The 11653-nt window shown below is 42.5% G+C and overlaps 1 protein-coding gene across 13 annotated transcripts in view; it reads left to right on the top strand.

The window, feature by feature from the left end:
• The window catches only part of TANC2 (tetratricopeptide repeat, ankyrin repeat and coiled-coil containing 2), a 281670-nt gene that overhangs the window by 182475 nt on the left and 87542 nt on the right, over positions 1-11653 (top strand). The window lies entirely within an intron of this gene.

The raw sequence follows: 11653 nt of genomic DNA on the forward strand, positions 1-11653 counted from the left end.
TGACTGCTTCCCTTAAACTCAGCCTAAGGCAAGAGCCAGATTAAATTAACAGAAATTTCAGTGAGTTTCTGTAGCTGCTGTAGCAGGTTTTTCATTTGAGTCATCTGTAGATTGTAAGCGTAAAGGATCTTGAGAAAATAACATACAGAGATTAATTTCCATTCAATAACTGTGAAGGCACAGCGAGGGAAAAGTAACGTCTGTGTAACATCAGACAGGATGGTCCCCACTTGATTGTCCTTGCCACGTGTTTTACGTTGAGTATTTCTCCAGCTAAGAAGCTTTTATTTTGCCAACAGTTTATGTGGTGCTTAAAAAAAAAAAAGAAAAAGTAAGGTTGATAATTTAGGAAGGTTAGTTGTACTGGTGATTAATATTTTGCTTGGCTGATCAGGAAATCTGGGCTTAGTTCAGCTCCTGTATGCCACAGCAACCTTTGTAGCATTTCTGCCTGCATGATCTTAAAATGCAAATGCGTAAGCTATTCTGAGCTGCATACCAAAGTAGGTTAATGAATTCTGGGAAAAGTTATTGCAGTATCACACACCCTTCATTCTGTGCTTTATAATGTCCCACGATCAGAGCTTCACCCTGTCCAACAGCAGCCCCTGGAAGCCTGGTTGGGATGAAGGATCATGGTGAGTAAAGTGGACGCTTGATTCCAGCTGGGTCTTACCTCTGGCAGAGCTGTGAATCAGGTCTAAGACTGGAACGGAACCGGAGGTGGAGGAGCAGATTCCTCAAGAAAGAGTGTGCTCTGCTTTTATGAGCTGCTCTTACTAATGAGATCTGCTGGTGTGTGCTGTGCTGTCGTGTCGGGCTCGTGGCCCTCGTGGTTGGCCGGCAGGTGCCATCCTTCAGGCTGTGAAATCGTAGGTTGTTGCAGTTTGGTTTCATCTGGAGTTTCTTGTCCACATGGAAGCCAGAGGGGCAGCCTGTGTGTCAGGGAAGCATCAGCACGATCCCGATTCCTGACATGATAAGGTGTTGCATTTTTTTCTTCAAACTTTCTACCCTATCCTTTTTTCACTAGGTCCGTAGTAATTCAAGTCTGAAACGTATTTTTTTTCATCTCTCACAAGGAAGATTCTCTCTAAGAGGTTCTTCTGTCAGGAACTTAGATTTTCCCATGGAAACTTTGGAAATAATAGAAGGTGGCTTATCCCAAGGCTATGTTAATGCATCCCAGATGGAAAAGTCGTGTATAAATATGTTCGTGTGGAGTAGGGGAAGCACTTTTCAAGGCTTTCCTCTGGTAGTGTTCACACTCAAAGGAAAACAAGAGCCTCTTTCTCCCCTTGTTCCCTCCCCCGCTTTATTTTGACAAAAACATTTTCAACACCTTATTCTGGCATTTGCTAGAAGCTGAACAGCTGTAACAAATTGCAGGGAAAATGGTCTTCTCCAGTCATACTTTCCAGCAGTGAAAAAAATTGGGAGGTTTTCCGCTAAGTTTGTTTCTCTGTACCTCTGCTGTCTTCTGCAGGCGTCCGGTCGGTTCGAGCAAGGGGGGGCTGTTCTCCCCGGGAGATGGATGCACAGTTTGGTCGCTGCCCTCCCGCGGGGATGGGAATTGGGCGTGCAGCAATTTTTGAAAGGTGCTCTCTGCATGACAGCAATTCCCTAGAATTATTTTCGCTACAGAATGGGGCAGACAAATTGTCCACGTGTCGGAAGCAAAGCCCACCTCGCGCTTTGCTCTCCCCTTAGGAGCACATCAGCTCCTTTGTTTCTGGAGGGTCAGGGATGAGGTTTCCCTTGCGGTTGCATTCCTCGATTATTGGATACAGACCTTCTTGTGTGCATACCCCTTGCTCGTGTTTGTTCTCTGCAAGGATGACTGTAATGACGTGGCTTTTGGTCTGAGCAGCTTCATGTGGTACCTCAAAAGTGTAAATCTGTCAGAGATTTCCTTGTCAAAACTACTTATGTTTCTGTGCCATTTTTATACGTAGGAAAAGAGTGAACCTTTCCCTACGTGTTTAATGTTTCCTGAGTCATGGTCCCTCCTGCTCCTCCCAAATAAGTGATTTAAACTATTAGCTCATCAGCACCAAGATACATTTTTACAATAGGCAGCTCCAATATATTTCTTACTCATTTTGATTTTATTTCTTTTTGAAAAAAATCTCTTGATCTTTTCTACCTATCAGTCCTGAGCTGCAACAAGCATCACCTCTAAATCTCACAATCGTGAATCACTGCCAAAGTTCTTATTTTAAAAACCCAGAGGCTTTAACATGTGTCCCAGAAGGTTAACGGACTATTTGTAAAATATTTCAGAATTAGCAAAGGCCAGAAAGTGTTAATCAAGGTGGGAAGTCAATCTTTACACCATTATGCATAATTGCTTCTCTCCATGTGATTTTGCTTAGCATAAAATGTTTTTGCACGTGTTAAGCTTGTTTTACATACCGGTATTGCTAGGCACAGCATTAAATTGTCAAAGTTAAATCAGTGTGGCTCTTCAGACTCTGAATGAACTGCATTAAGAGTGTAACTATCCCCTGAGGTGTATGGAGTGGGCATTTTGGTGTTCTAATCTGGATGTAAAGTCTAAATTTTAACCAGTCAGAATTTCTCTGATGACTTGTCCTCTTGGAGTTATTTCTGTCCGTTTGTATGTCACCTCTTATATAATTTCAATTATTAGAGAACAAGCGTGTCATATCTCCAATCTGCACAGCACAGGGACTATTTCATGCTTACTGATGACTTTAATAAATGCATCACTTGGGTTAGAACAGACTTATTTTGAAATTTTAGATCCTCTACAGTAAAGGGAAGTTCAGTCTACTCATGTTGAAAGGGTAACGAAAAATGTTACGAGGTCCATGATCTTCAAATTTGGACACTTTTATTTGTAAAAGAAGAGAAATGGAGAAGCGGGGAGGAGGAGAGAAGAGGCGAGCCAAGAGGAGAGATAGGAGCAAGTCAGCTTTCTTCTGGAAGCCACTAAATCCTTTTCGTGTAAAATAGAATGACTGGTGGAAATGCTGACCTGACTTTAACCTCTGAATAGATTCCAGGATTTTTTGGCTCTCGCTGTGTAAAAGCAGCCAACTGTTAATGTTCAAAATCTGCTACTGAAAAGAAAACTGGTCAGAGAATCACGTGCTGCTACAGGGGAACTTCGCGCTTCAGATCCCCACAGAAGGGGACTGTAAAGTTTTGCTGCTTAAACGCAGTAGTATGTAAGAAAATCTCCAGCAGTCTTTGCAAGCCTGCAAAATAAAACAGAAAACATTTCTTGCCAGTATGTAAAGCTCATCCAAGTGCTTGCGATGTTCAAGCAGCACTTTATGTCATTTAGCAGCAGGCTCCCAAGGGTATTAAAAGAACGTCTGTTTTCTGTGTTGAATCTTCCCGTAGAAGTGCTGTAATTTACTCCGATATGAAATGGGGCCATGCTTATTCTTAATGTAGAGTCCTGTGATGATCTATACCGTGTTCCCCGCTTAATTGTGAGGGGGATCATCTTGAGCAGGGAAGTAGGTATGATGTTAAAGCAGCTTAAAGGGGAACCAGTAAGCTGCATAAATCCTCTCGCACCGCTGCCGCAGTGATGTGGATGGGTCAAATACCATGTGGACAAGTTGCCTTCGCTTAGATTTTGTGGGGTTTTACAGTGAAGAATGACACGTAAAGGACCCCCATCCCCTCCTGGAGGCCTCTGGCATGCAGCTTTTTTTTCACGTTCTTTTTTTTGCTGTTTTTCACTCTGACTCCTGAGCTTTTATCAAGTTGCTGCTTTCTACAGATTTATGTGTTCATGGGTTAAAAATAGATTTCTTAATAAATTAATCTAGAGTGCGTGCTAAGCAGAATAGATGCTGCTGACAATAAAACAAGATAAATTTGTTTGCAAGTTTAACTGCTTTGAGAAGGGAACAAAGAGCAGCGCAAAAGACACATCAAGATAAATTTAGCTCAGGTTAAATATTTTTGTGATCTTACAGCTAGAGCATTTGAATTCTGACATTCTCATCAGTATTATGAAATGCTCTGTTAATAATGAATAAGATTTCTAAGAATTACAGATCTTTTTTTAAATCTATCCAGGTTCCATTTGGGCTCATTCCCCAAAGGAGGAACACCCTGAAAAATGTCTAATATCGATGAATAATGAGCTTCTGTTTGCTAATGAATCCGCATATTGCAGGTGATGGGACTGACAGTTTAGGAGGTGAAAAGGGAGGCTATTTATCAGGTGTTTCATCAGCTCTTGAGCAAAATTAGCAGGGTCACAGAATCCCAACCACACAAAGTACAAAAGGACACCATCTCTGAATCCCTAATCAATTCTTTCTCCATTTCATTAAAAGGACAAATTAAGCAGAAAGCAAATGCGCGCGTGCACGTGTGACATGATTCATGGTTGATGTCAGGGGTGAAAAACCATGAAGTCGTGAAACAACAGTTCTGCCCTCTCTCACTTAAGCCACTGAGGCATCAAAGGTTGGGTTTGAGACCGAAATCTGGCCCTTAAATACCGAATAGATAATGGGCCCACTACAGGTGGTTTGTTATGTTGCAGGGGAAAAAAAAAGGAGAAAGAAGGGTGTTTAAAGCTGAAGGAAGTGGTGCAGAACAGATGTTGTGCTCGAACTGTGAAATTTGCTTCAATTTATGGTCCAGCCTGGTAGATGGAAAAAAAATTGAGTGAAAAATTGAAAGAAAGAATAAACTGAAAAGATAGATCAGAAGGCATCTAGAGGAAAATTCAGTGTTGTCAACTCCCACGGTGTTATTTTGGATACTGAGATAAATGACTTTTCTTTAATGTTTTAGCTGTTGATGACATGAAATTAGATGGGACTCTTGGCTTTTATTTTAAGAGCAGCAAGATTTTAACCTTCACTGTTACAAAAACCTTCATAATGATCCAAGCTTGCCCAAAAAGTTAATGCCAAGTATACAAATAACTTGCCTCCCCTTGTACACACACTCCCACGCATGCCTCTTTTCTGCTGTCTTGTTTAAATCTTACCATTTTAGAACCAGTTTCAAGACTGTGGTGGACTTAAAAAAAAGAAGAAAAATTGTCCTTGCTGGTGTTAAAGAAGGAGAAAAAGGTGAGCTGATGGGGATGAGACAGACAAAAATAAAGAAGGATGCAAGATGGTAAAAGGGGGACAATCCAGAGAGGGCACTGAATTGAGCCTGTGATGGGAGTTGATGGAGGGTTAAAGGGATGTGTAGGTGCATTTCTTCTGCCATTTCAGCAGCCCCGCTGTTCACATCCAGCGGTTCCCTGGCGCTGACGCCGGCAGCGAGGTGCAGGTTTGTCGCGGGGGAGCACAGCACATGGGGCCAGCTTGGGGAAGGGAGAGAGCGTGCAGCTTATGGCCATTTCTGCCGTCGGTGAGCCCTTGTCCAGCAGTTCAGTGCATCGCTGTCGGAGAGATGTTGCTCCAGATGTGCGTGTGTGGTTTTGTAAGAGGGATATGTTTAAATAATAGTACGTAGGATCATGTGGGGGATTTTTATGACACTTTGGTAAACCAGCCATTAAGACTGCTACCTCTCTATTAGATTTGGAACCTTTTTAATATGTTTCTTTAATGTTTACGACAGTGGACTGTGCTTAAAAACACTCTTTACCTTGTTTCTGCAAATGATAAACTGAAGTTTATAAACTAAAGCTTTGCTGATCCCTTCTCAGGGTATTTGCAGTGAGTTGGGCTCTGATGGTGGGAGTGCCTTGCTCTGTTGAAATGGTGTTTTACCCAGGCCTTACCTTTCTAGTCTGAATAGCATGCAGGTACGAGCCCTTCGAGGCATTCATACCATTCTTCATCCCTCTTGTCAGCCTGTGCAGCAGGGAATTCAGATTTAGAATAGAATGAATGTAGGGTCAGCATGATGCTACTGTCAAAGTATTTTTCATTATGTTTCGAGACCTTTTGTGTGTTTACCGTGATTTATAATACCTTGAGGCTTGAAACAGAAATGGGTTTACCTGTTTAATCTCTGTCTTTTTACAGGATTGCTTATATGAATTAAACCAGTGATTTTTATTTTTTTTTCTGCCCTGTGTGAGACCCCTGTTGTAAGAGAAGTTGAACGTACCAAGAGCAGTATGGATTTTGACTTAAAGTCTGGAGCAGGGCAGATTTATGGGTTTGGGGTTTTTTGCATGGAGAAGCCTTCAAACTCACTGGCTGGTGGTGTCCAGCAGAGAATAATGATCTTCTAAAAGCACCGAGTGCTCCAGGGGTTGGTGGGACGTGGGTTGCGTGTGACCGCCCGAGGCTGCCGCCCTCCCTTGGGAAAGGTTTGGGCTTCTGCTTTCTGCCTGCCAAATTTTTCAGTTTGGCAGCTGAGCCCCCCCCGGAGCTGTCTGAGGCAATACAGCTATATTTAGGTGTATCCTTCTGTGGCTGAGTTTATGAAGGCTTACGTAGATTATGGTAAAAAATTTATTTTACTCCTTGCCAACTTGTACATGTTAGCTAGGACATCTCTAATGCAATAACGCAAGTCATGTTTTAGTATGTTACTGGAGACAAGTGAAATGAGGTTAACTTGCAGAGTTTGCATGAGTGTTTTTAGTACCTAACTTCAGAGCAACGCATGAAGCTTGCTGCTGTGCTGCAGTTATTTCTTTAAAGCAACAAAATCTCTATTTCCTACTTGAGACATTATAAATCTTTACATATAATTAATGTTACAGCTGTTGGTCATCACAAAGTGGTAACTATAGAAAACCGCTTTCTCCTGCAGTTCCATCTGAAAGGTGAACATAAAGGTTGACATTTTCCAGGCACGATCTGTACGTCAAGCAGAATTGGATGGGATGGTAAAAATCCCTTCGTGTGTTTGACTCAAGACAAGTACAGTTGAAAGCCTCATGCTCCAGGGCATAGGTCAGCTTGCAACTAAATGAGAAATAATATTTGCTATCCCGCAAATACACGAAACTCTGAGAAGTGCAATAATGGCTGCAGTAACATCGACGGTGCTGTCTTGGATGAACTGCTGCTTTGATACAGTTCTGGTTTCTTTTCCAAATAAATAAAAATACTTTAAACCATGTTATTTATGAAAATTCCTAATCAAAATGTTTCACTAAGGGAAACAAGCCAAGCTTGAAAATAAAAGCTTGACATAGGCAAGTCATCTGCCAAGGAAAATGCTGGTGTAAATCTTCAATACTAAAAGCAAGGTAGGATTGTAAAATGACTGCAGCATCTGGAGTGTATCCCCTCCTGGCATCCAAGTCCTGGTGTCTTCGGAGATGCTCCGGCTGTGCTGCTCGGGGCTGATGCAGGCAGTGCTGCTACAGAGGGCAGCGTCGAAACCGTGTGGAAAGAGAAACAGCAAATCCTCAGAGAGAGCAGTGGAGGGGATTGCAAAGGGGCGCTGGGCCGCCTGCCTCCTCTCATTTGAGGGTCTTTCGGTGTCATTATTCGTTAATGTTTTACAGTGCTCAGCTGATTTAGATGCCTCAAATTCTGTCTGTTCATATTAAATAGCGTGAGACAGTGTGCCAGCTGAGACTGGAGATACAGACACATATGTTAACAAAAATAAATATATATACACACACATGTTTATATACATGTGGTATTACTTTAGTGCTGTAGATAACCTCAGATGTTCCTGCGTGGCTCTCAGGTTTTGCATGTTCAGCATGTGACTGCACGGCTGCCCCGTCTCCCTCCGTCCCCTCCAATAACCCTCCCGGTGCCGCCACGAGGCAGCGACGTCTCTTCTGTTCCCGCCAGCCGCCGGCGCACGCCCGGGGCTGCGCGATCGCAGCGCGCTGGCTCCGCTGTGGCAGGGCTCGAGCCCTGCAACGGTCTGCTTTTTTGTTTTTTTCACCAGGGTGGTGCTTCCTGGCTGGATTCGGGAGTGAAAAGAGCCTCACGTAAGTGCAAGTTCTCTCACGGCGCCCCTGCAGCCCTTCTCACCCCCCCGCCCCCGGCGCGCTCCAGCCGTGGCACCCCCAGCTGAACGTGTCCCGTCACGTAACCTGATGCGCTGGGTATTGTCTGTTAGAGACGCCGGGTTGAAAGATCTGCCTTTCAGCAGATGGCTTAAGGCAAAAATTCCTGCCCTTTGATGGATTTGAGGTCATCAGTTTATCTTTTTCAAATTTAGAGCATGCTATCTATTGAGAGATTGCATTTTTTTGAGCTTTTGGTTCATTAGGTATCCTTGGGTTTTTAAGTCATAGGATTGTAGAATGGTTTGGGTTGGAAGGGGCCTTTAAAGACCAAGTAGTTCTAACCCCCCCGCTGTGAGCAGGGACATCTGCCACTACTAGACCAGGTTGCTCAAAGCCCTGTCCAGCCTGACCTTGAACCCCTCCAATGACGGGGCGCCCACATCTCTGGGCAACCTGTGTCTCACCACCCTCATGGTAAAAAAATTCATGGGACCCATAAGAAATGTTCTGGCAATGCCTGAAGGACCATTTGCTTCTATTTTAGACCTTGTATTAAGGAAGTGTTAATTCTGTTACCTCCATGAGTGGGACAATTCCATTGTCATGTTCCAGTTTCCAGTGGCAGGGATGCTGCGAGCCCCTCGGGGACGGGGGCTCTCCTTCACCCGAGGCTGTGACACCCCTCCTCCTGCAAACCCCTGAATGAGTCCTGCGAGCTGAGATGTTTTCAGTGATGAAAACCTCAGATACCGGGTTTCTCTTGTGAGTTAAGCTGTGTCCAGGAGTGCCCCTGCAGGCTCTTTTAGCACTGACACAGTTCAAACAATGTAATGTAAAATTAGGGTCCGTAGGGACTTTTCATCACTGGGCACTCCTCTCCACAGGCCGTCGGCTGGGTTAGCCAGAGTTATGAATTACAGAGCAAAGAGATCTCAAAAGATGAGCCCAAAGCACTTGTTTTGTGGTTTACGTGTTCAGTCTCACCAAAGTAACATCAGAAGGAATCCTAACTTCCTAACTAAGAGGCAATTTTTAGTATTATCTGATATTCTGATGCTCTCCTCCTGTATTCTATGTATACAAAAATCTGCTTGATGATAGAATTATGGACAGTGCTGTCATCGTGTTAGTTTGTAACTGCTGCGCATTTCAAGTGGCTTCTCTGCATCTGGATTAAGGCCCAGAATATTTTTAACATGTAGATATGGTTTAGGTGCGTTAATGATGCAACAAGAGTCCTGTTGTGATTGTGAGTGGGATTCATCCCGCGGGTGGGTCTTCCTTCCCCATGCAACCCCCTAAAGAGATTATTGCTGTAAAGCACAGTTAATCCGCCGGCGGGGCCCACGCGGGAGATGCTGGGGAGGTGAACTCACACACCCGAACCATGTGAGCCCAGACCCTGTCCTGGAATACCCTCTGTGGTTCTGGAAAGTTTAGGGTATGAATATGGCAAACTTGCAGATATAATGTTATTTTTCAGATTTCTTCCTCGTTGCGGGTGTTCGTGGGCTTGATCCTATCGGGGACAGACATGAAGTTTTTCCTGCTTGAGAAATAGAATGAAAAAGAATATTTTCAGTGGGAAGGGACCTACAGTCCATCTACAGACCGACAGGTCATCTAGTCCAACTGCCTGACCACTTCAGGGCTGACCAAATATTTGCACTTTCTTTGTATTTGCCAACTTTGCATTACTGTCGTTTTACCCCTGAGTATCACACTGCATCAACCTTAATGGTCACAGATAATGAGAATTTTTTGAAATTATGTGTTGCTTTCTCAGATTTTGATTGCGCAGTGGTAATTTCTGAGCAGCTCTCTGGGTCGTGCCGTTGGTAAGCTTTAGTTGCCCCAGGAGCCGTGCTCTGCGTGCCGGTTCATGTTGCAGGCTCGTAGTTAATCTTATGCTTTTGCCTTTTAAATAAAGTCAGAATTGGTTTGGTTTAAAATAGCTCATAGAAGAGATTAAGTCCATAGAGCAATCACTTCCAGCCTGTATAGCAGTACTTATATCATCCAGGGCTCTTCAGAAGGTAAATTAATCCACAGGGAACAATCCTAAATACCTGATTCAATGAAGAGTTTGCACATGAAACAGCTTTAGTGTAAAACAGTGAAAATTATGTTTAAAATGAACACAAATTGATGATTAGAAAAGGGGCCAGCAGGATTTATAAGCTTGTTTTTCCTTTTTTTATTGCTTCATTTACAGAAAACTTGTTTTGACACATAGTTATTTTGGTTTTCCTCATTTTGATATATTGGAAGATGACTGACTTCAGATGCTGATGTGGTTTTGCAAATATTAATTAGACATATACCGAGATAGGTTTTTAAAATTAATGGATTTTAATGTATCAATTGATTACCCTTTTTTTTTTTTTGTAAATAGAGAACATAGTATGCCTAGCACTGCAGACCCAGACTTTGAAATGGAGATTTAGTAGAAAACCATTTCAAACCTATTTCTCCATATTAAACAATTTGAGAGAGCAAGAGAAATCTGTGAACATCCGTTTCTTGTTTTTATGTTATTTTCCTATATTGAAGTGTAAATGTGTTTACCTGACAGCAAACCTGTGTAAAAGCCAACAAACAAATACCAGTTCTTAACAGTTAGTTGCATGTGTTGGTTTTAAATTTCATAATATGTTACAAACAAATTTTGGAACATCTGATGAGTTATGAAGATACTGACCTTATCCCACTGTGTAGACAGGAAACCCAATACTGAGAAACAAAACAATAGAAATAGGCGTAAAGGCTGAAGCTGCATGGAGTTTGCTGGGGTGGATAAAGAACAGACTTAGTAATAATTCCAAGTCTTGATTTGTTTTTATTTTAAAGTGATGATTTTGTGACTCTAGAAGTAAGCAGTTAATTTTGGTTCCTATTATAATGTCACTGAACATGTATAATTAAGCCAGATTAGTCCGTGGTCATTGAAGTTCCTGGTTTTGCACTGGGGATAGAGTCCAGTGCTCCGCCTGGTGCCTCGGAAGGGAAGAGCCATCCAGAGCCCTTGGCTTTAGGTGTCATCATTTCATATTTTGTAAGGTCTGTATGGGTATTTCTGAGAATTTAAATCAAATGTTTAATGTTAGGAAGTGAAATTATTCCTGTACTCAACATGTAAAGAACTGTCTAAAATATATAGTTCTCTGCTTCTGGATGGATTCAGAAAACCAAACAAAATAACCCATTTGCCATTAAACAGCATCTTCCTTCAGGTGCTTTTTGTCTGGAATTTCTTTTCTAGGCTGCTTACTCTTAAAACTTGGCATAGAAAAAGCTTTAGCCTAAAAGCATGTGACTCTTTGGAGTAATTTACTATTTGTGTTTATCAATATAAAAATTAATGTAGTGCTGTTCGTTAATGAGGCAGCAGCTCCCTTGGTTCAGGAATGGGCTTTTGTGAAAGCGAGGAGCCTGCCCCTGAGGGGACATTACAGTGTGATTTGTGGTGCAGGCAGGAGGCGTAGATCCACGCTGTTGTGTCCAGGGACAGATGGCACAGAAATTAGCAGAGAATTTGGACTGGGAAAAAGGTATTTACCATTGCTAAGTGAAAATTACGGATTTTAGTGGATTTAGCAAGTAGATCTACAAGCACAGGGCACATCCGGGACTTCAGGATGTTCAGGGTCAAGTTGAATTTCAGGGCTTTGAATAGCAGAGAAAATGTATGTGATTGCGGTCATGAGAGGATAGTGAGCTCTAGATTGTGATTTTTTTTTTTTCCTTGTTCTTTTTTTT

This window comes from Tyto alba, unplaced genomic scaffold (genome assembly GCF_018691265.1).
Source record: "Tyto alba isolate M040663 unplaced genomic scaffold, T.alba_DEE_v4.0 Super-Scaffold_12, whole genome shotgun sequence".
NCBI lineage: Eukaryota > Metazoa > Chordata > Aves > Strigiformes > Tytonidae > Tyto > Tyto alba.